Consider the following 8,140-nt stretch of genomic DNA (forward strand, 5'->3'; position numbering starts at 1 on the left):
CTTTCATAAATTCATCTGTTTCCCTTGAAATTTCTTCATATTCCCACTTAAGAAAAAAAAATGACTTTTTTTCTCTATTTATAGAATCAAAGTCAACAATGTCTTGGTCTAGAAGATAAATAGAACATTAGACTCACTTCATCTCCAAACATAGATAAAAATGTCCACTCAAAAACTACCAAAACATTTTTCAAGTGATTGTTCTCTGGGAGAAAAAAAAATATATTACATTCATTTTTCTTATCAAATTGTGATTAGATATGGTTTCAAATGGAAGAAAACCTTGCTAACATTTAACTAGATACATCTTATTTTCCTTTTTTTTTTTCTTAGATTATAAGGTTTTTTTGTTTGTTTTTTGTCTTTTGGTCTTTTTAGGGCTACACCCATGGCATATGATTGTTCCCAGGCTAGGGGTTGAATTGGAGCTGTAGTTGCTGGCCTACCCACGGCCACAGCAATTCTGGATCAGAGCCATGTCTGTGACCTACACTACAGCTCATGGTAATGCTGGATCCTTAACCCACTGAGCGAGGCCAGGGATCAAACTTGCATCCTCATGGATGCTAGTCAGAGTTGTTTCTGCTGGGCCACGATGGGAACTCCCAAAAAACAGGTTTCGATTCAGACATTCTTACACTCTTTTTAAATATAAAATTTGTAGTGTTGGCCTCTGATCTTTAGTAATAAATAGTAGAGAAAGAAATCAATTAATACAACTACAATTATCTGTAATTAATGAAGGGGGTAAATAATTTAATATGTAATGTACCATCTTCAGTAAAAACTTTACCTTATTCTGTAGATAAAACATCTGTTTTCCTAATATTTGCAATATGACAGCAAAATAAACTGAAAATAGAATGTCTGATGTCAGAAATGAATATGACTTCTTCCTTTTTGTAGCTGGTAATTGGGCCCTAGAGGATTTAGTTCATAGACTATTCTCATCCCCTGTAGTACTTGTCACTTCTATCTTTTTCTCTTAGCAATCTCAGAGTTAGGATTTTTGACAGAAGCCCTGAGGACAAACATCTAAAAAAGGAACATAAAGCTGGATTCCGGGGTCAAATTAAAATGATCTAGACTTTATTCAGTTAAGCTACCCACTTGGGAATTGAATCATAATATGAAAGAAATTTCCATTTTGGTTTGAAAGAGAGAAGTTCAATTTGAACTGTAGTCACTCATCCTTATAATTACCATTTTGTTTTTGTTCCTCTCTAGAGAATATTTTAATGCTTTCTCTCAATTTTCTGTGGATTCTAGCATGCTGTGTAACCTGACTGTACTCTTCATGAATTTATTGTTATTTAGATAGACCACTTTTGCTGAAATCAGGATGTTTCTGACCATCATATATAAGGACATAGAGCCCTCTGGTTAAGATCTTTGTCTTTGACAATGAGATGACTCCTTCACACTCCAGAAAATGGCTGGAATTAAAAAGTCTGAAAATTCCAAGAGTTGAGAATAATGTGGAGCAATCAAAACTTTATATTTTATATAATGAATATATCTTATGTGCTGAATTATAAAATAGTATAACCACTTTGTAGAATTGTTTGCAGTTTCTTGAAAATTAACGTCTGCCTTCTTTAACATCTGTTAACATCTTTAACATCAGCAATTCAATACCAAGTTATTTATCTTGAAGAAAGGAAAACATACGTCCACAAAAATTTCTGTACTAGACATAAGGTCAACTTCACAAAATCTTCCCTGTATACATCCACAGAAAGAAACCACCCACATGTTTATCAAAGCAAGAATGGATAAAGCATCTGTGGTATTTTATATGATGGACTCCTTACAGATTTTTTTAAAAATAAACAATTTAATAGGCAACAATATGGATAAAACTTAAATACTTCATGTTGAGTGAAAGAAGCAAAGACAAAAATAATGCCCCCTTCTACAAATATGAGCAGTCAAAACTAAGCAAAAACAGCAGTTACTTCATTGTGAATAGGGTTTGATGGTAGAAAGAGACAAGAGAGAATTATCTGAGATGTAAGAGATAGTGTGTTTTGTGGTTGAGTGGTGATTACACTAGTGTATACAACTGTCAAAAATTACTGAATTGAAAACACAAGATTTGTCTATTTTAATGTATGTAAATACATCTCTCTTTCAAAAGATAAGGGAAAAAAAAGCCAGAACTCTACAGTCCACTTGTCTGAATGCATGCATGCTCCACACTCTACTAACTGTGTACCTGTGGTGAGCTTATTTCTGTGTGCATCTTTTATAGAGTGTAAGAAATAATTATATCTATCTTAGAGGGTTATTGGGAAGAAGTTTGAGCCAGGAATATGAAACATTCAACACATTTTTAATGACTGTCATGTTTTCATGTCCTATTCTGGGGGTTTATTTTTTTAATTATAACCCTATTTATCAGTCATAATAACTATAAAATTCTTATTAAATATCCTTCAGTGTATGCTTAATTTTTAATATTTCATGTTGTCTTTTGTAAGTTTAATTTTGTATGTATGTATAGAGATAAATTAATATACTCAGAATTAAATATGCATACCTAAAGATAAAGAAACTACACTGGGAGAGCTTAAATTACTTGCCAATAATCACAAAACTATATTTGCAAAAGTTAACTTAACTCAGAGCTCTATGAGTTCTCAACCTAGAATATTTCACAGTCATCCTGGAGAGAGAGTATATAGTGCATGGGCCAGGACTCAAAGCTGATGACTGGATAGACAAATGGTTTGCTTTTACTTTTAGAACTTTATACAATTTGTGTCCTCTCTTTTTGTATGCTACATGGATTATTATTCTTCTATAACAAGAAATTAAGAGAATTTATTTTACTCATTTTGATTACACTAATTCTGCAGAACAATTGTTTTTTTTTTCCCATCATCCAGGGTTTATTTTATTTTATTTTTCAGCAATGGATAAAAATATTATTTTATTTTTTAAATTAAAACAAACTTTTTAATGCTTAACAGAGCTAATTTACATATTCTGACAATCAAGGATGAATGATCTCTATTGCAAATAGAGAACAAATGGGCCTTTAGGAGTTAGTGAATAAGTATATTTAATTCTGTTTTTTAGTCGGGGGGGTATTATAACTTTTATTTAACTCTTCTTATTTTAGCCTTATAGAACTTTGATTAGAATAATCAGATTAGATTTTGATGGAAGGATCTTTTCTGTTTTTTTTAATTACTTAATGAATGTTATTACATTTATAGGTGTACAACAATCGTCACAACCAAATTTTAGAGCAAACCCTCAGTGCATCTCCCTACCCCCCAACATGTCTCATTTGGTGGCTTTGTAATATTGCCTGAAGTCTGGGAGAGTTGTGCCTCCTGCTTGGTTTTTGTTCCTCAGAATTGCTTTGGCCTTTCTGGGTCTTTTGTGGTTCCATATAAATTTTTGGATTGTTTGTTCTAGTTCTGTGAAAAATGTCCTGGGTATTTGATAGGGATTGCATTGAATCTGTAGATTGCTTTGGTTAATATGGCCATTTTTGCAATATTGATTTTTCCAACCCAGGAGCATGGAATATCTTCCCATTTCTTTACATCTTCTTTACTTTCCTTGATGAATGTTTTATAGTTCTCAGCATATAAGTCTGTTACCTCCTTGGTTAGGTGTTTTCCCAGGTATTTGATTTTTTGGGGTGCAATTTGAAAAGGTATTATAGTTTTGTATTCCTATTCTAATATTTCATTGTTAGTATACAGAAATGTGACTGATTTCTGAATGTTAATCTTATATCCTGCTACATAAAGCAATCTTGATTGTGTTTCTTGCAATGTAAGACTAGGCAAGATAGTTTCAAAGAATAAGTAACACAAATAAACTGTTTCATGATGGTTTGCTTTGGATAAAATATCAAAGCTATGTGTCTTAACAGTTACCACATTAAAAATACCCAGTCTTGAAATTGATTCAATATGAAAAACAATGGTTTGATTTACAAATACAATAGCAATTAGACATTCAGCATAAATTAACTGTACATTTTCAGTAATTACAGTTATATATCAAATCTTCAGAAGTAGTTCTTGTGTACACTGACATGGACCCTTTTTAAACTAGGGTATAAATTGTAATTAGCTTTAATATCTCTGACAGGAATTTGCCTCTTTCAGAATGTCACATATAAAATTAAAAGAAGGTATATTCTCCTGTGAGAAAAACAAAATCAAATATCCAATTGTGTAGTCTAGGTAAAGTAAGGAAAAATTATTCACATTACAATAGTTTCATAATTGGTATTTTTTCACCCTGACTTCTTTATTCCAGATTGATTAAATGTGATTTGTTTATAATACAAAATTTCAATAGTTTGAACTCATGTACCCCTTATGAAAAATAACATTCAGCACTGAAGATTTAATTATTTAAGCACTAATTGCCACATATTTATTGCCACATGTAAATAAAAATAAAACAAAAAAGGTGGATATAGTTGAACAATGTGAAACTATAGGCAAAATTGTCTTGTAAAAACAAATTTAAAAACTAAATATTAGCATACTAAATCTGACATAAATATATAGTACATATATATTTATATGTTTGCACAGGAAAACTACCTTCTGTATCTGGCTTAGTCTAAGAATACAAGGTAGTCTGCCTGTATAAAATAAATAAATGTAATGCAGCATATTAATAGATTGCAAAATTACAGTAGAAAAAGCAATTGATCATTTCAGAAGATGCAGAGAATATGTGTGCTAAAATTCCGCACTATTTCTGATAAAAACTTTAAAAAAGCAATAAAGAGAAAAGAAATTCCTTATCCTGATAAAGGATATCTGAAAATACCCCAAAGTAATCATTACTGTCAATCAATACAAAAATGCAAAATCATTATCTCTAAAATTAGAAACAAGATAACAATGTCCACTATGACCTCTTTTATTCATCATTGTAAAGGAGGTACCTAAGTGCTTAGTAAGAAACAAAATCAAAATGTAGTGTTTACAAGAACTGGAAAGAAATAAATTGAGCTCTCTAATAAGATAAAAAGATAGAATAAGGAGTTCCTGTCATGGCTCCGTGGTAATGAACCTGACTAGTATGAGGTTGCAGGGTAGATCCCTGGCCTCACTCAGTGGGTTAAGGATCTGGCATTGCCACCAGCTGTGGTGGAGGTTTCAGACATGGCTTGGATCTGGTGTTGCTGTGGCTGTGGCGTAGGCTGGCAGGTACAGCTCTGATTCCAACCCTAGTCTGCGAATTTCCATATGCCATGGGTGCACCCTTAAAAAGACTACATGCACTTTCCAAAGACTAAATATCTCATTTGTATTTGTATACCTAGGAACAAAATGTTAGAAATGCAATAAAATTATAAAATTTCAACCCACAAAAATAATGAAAAATAAATTCACCAAATAAAAGACTTGTATTCTTTTGGAGGAAAAAAAATGGACTATGTGGAAATCCATAGATACATAAATAAAGAAATATAACTTCTTCAGGAATATGGAAAGTCAGTATTTTAGCCATGTAAAATTTCATCAAAATGATTCACAGATTTAATGCTCTATCCTTAAATTCTGGCAGAAGTTTGAATGAAACTTAACAAACATACTCTAAAATTTATATGGAAGAAGACTTGGCAAATAATTGTCCAGATACCCTTGAAGAAAATCAGACAAGTGTGAATTCAAGCCATAAATATACTGACCATTGGCACTAAGCAGAAAAACTAGAAAAACATTTATACAATTGTGGAACTTTAAGGATTACAGGTAGTATGGAAAATGAAGGAGAAGGGAAATTTCTTTTTTTTTTTTTTTTTTTTTTTGTCTTTTGTCTTTTTTTTGTTGTTGTTGTTGTTGTTATTATTGTTGCTATTTCTTGGGCCGCTTCCATGGCATATGGAGGTTCCCAGGCTAGGGGTCGAATTGGAGCTGTAGCCACCGGCCTACGCCAGAGCCACAGCAACGCAGGATCCGAGCCGCGTCTGCAACCTACACCACAGCTCACGGCAACGCCGGATCGTTTACCCACTGAGCAAGGGCAGGGATCGAACCGGCAACCTCATGGTTCCTAGTCGGATTCGTTAACCACTGCGCCACGACGGGAACTCCGGGAAATTTCTATGTAGTATAATTATATGATTTGTTTTTCTAGGTATAGAGAATGTAAAAAGAAATAATTCATATCACATATCATACATGATACAATAACAAGCAGATAAAATAGTTAAATGTAAATAAACTAATTATAAAGATGTAGAAAACTATTATTTAACTGGGGTTAGGAAATAATTAAATAAGACATAAAATATGATACAATGAAAAGATAAAGATACATTAGTCTACAATATAATAAAATAAAATGTATATACAGTATTATATATATATATGTATATATTTACACATCTTCTTTAACCTGTGATCTTCCATATGCTGCGGGTGCAGCCCTAAAAAGACAAAAAAAAAAAAAAAAAAAAAAAGAAAGAAATTGCTGATTTTTTTTTATTACCTCAAAAGTTTTGCCTTTTCCACAAATCATATAGTTGGACGCATATACTGTGTAGCCTTTGAAGACTGGCTTTTTCATTTAGTAATGTGCTTTTAAGGATCTATCATGTCCTTTTATGGACTGATGGCTCATTTCTTTCTAGCATTGAATAGTATTCCATTGTCTGAATGTACTACATTTTATTCTACTACTGAAGGACATTTTTTTTGTATTTCCATGTTTTGACAATTACAAATAAAGCCGCTATAAACATCCTCATGCAGACTTAAATGTGGACATAAGTTTTCAGGTCCTTTGGAAAAATTCCAATGAGTGGATTTGAAGAATTTTATGGTAAGTGTATGTTTAGGTTTGTAAGAAAGTGTAAAACTATCTTCCAAATTGGTTTAATCATTTTACTTCCAACCAGCAATAAATAAAAGTTCCTGTTGCTCCACATACTTGGTAGGATTTTTAGTGTTGTCAGTTTTAGAACTGGCCATTCTAATAGGTGTGCAGCAGTAGCTCATTATTTTAATTTAAATTCCCTAATGATATATGACATTGAACATCTTTTGATAGGCTTAGTCATCTGTTTTCTTCTTTGATGAGATTAGTCATATTCAGGTATTACGCTCTTTTTAAAAATAGGTTGCGTATTTACTGTTGATCTTTAAGAATTCTTTGTATACTTTACGTATTAGTCCTTTATCAGATGTTTTTTTATCTTGTTCTTTTGACAGTGTCTTTTGCAGAGAAAAAAAATAATTTTTAGGAGGTTCAGTTCATTAAAGTTCAGTTCTTGCATTTTTTTCATTGATTATGCCTTTGTTACTATATATAAAATTTATCAACATACTCAAGAGCATATAGACTTTCTCCTTTGTTGCTTTCTAGGAGTTGTGCAGTTTTGTGTTTTACATTTAGATCTATTATCCATGATCATGTGATCTACGGCCTATGAAACATTTTGAGTCAATTTTTGTGAAGTATAAAATTTGTATTCTAGATTCACTTTTTGCACATGTAGATGTCTAATTGTTCTAGCACCTTTCTTTTTGATATCTGTCTCTCTCACTGCATATATATATAGTATGTGTTTGTCTCACAGGTAAGTTTATTCACATGCAAAGGCAGCAGCACTGATACAATGCTCACGTTCTCACAACACAGACAGACCGATGCTCCATCCCAATAAATCTGGTTAATGATGACCATGAGCAGGTGCAGGATTGAAGCTTTCAGTTCTTTACTTCTTTTATTAGCACTTCTGATTTTATAAATTCTGAAGTTCCTCAACTCCATGGTTACCCAAATCTCCTAGCAAACTTGGGTATAGTAGAGGTTCATGGGGATCCAAATATTTTAAATCAGGTTTTAAAGCATCTTGACACAGGACCAGTATCTCAAGCAGCCCTGAGCCACAACCAATGACTCAGAAAAGTCACCAATAATTATATAATGAGAAACTCAATTTTTAGATCAAAACAGGTTTATGTATTATGCTCTTGGTTCAAAGTAAGATTTTTTTCCATTATTAAGTCTTCTAGAAGTCCCAAGATTTGTTCAACAGAAGTTTCAGAAAAGTGAATAAAGTCAAAAGATGGATTGGATGATGTATTAAATAGAGAAAAACGTTTCAAGAGATGGAGCAAAACTTACGTACCTATAATGAAAC

The 8,140-nt window shown here is 32.2% G+C and overlaps 1 pseudogene; it reads right to left on the minus strand.

The window, feature by feature from the left end:
• Window positions 1-7,666: 7,666 nt before the first annotated feature.
• LOC100522071 (ATP synthase F(0) complex subunit j, mitochondrial pseudogene) lies at window positions 7,667-7,848 on the minus strand (annotated as a pseudogene).
• Window positions 7,849-8,140: the final 292 nt, after the last annotated feature.

This window comes from Sus scrofa, chromosome 3, assembly GCF_054392235.1.
Source record: "Sus scrofa isolate SSC_HxYL_T2T_F1_AM1 chromosome 3, Sscrofa_HxYL_maternal_Yorkshire_Landrace_v2.0, whole genome shotgun sequence".
NCBI lineage: Eukaryota > Metazoa > Chordata > Mammalia > Artiodactyla > Suidae > Sus > Sus scrofa.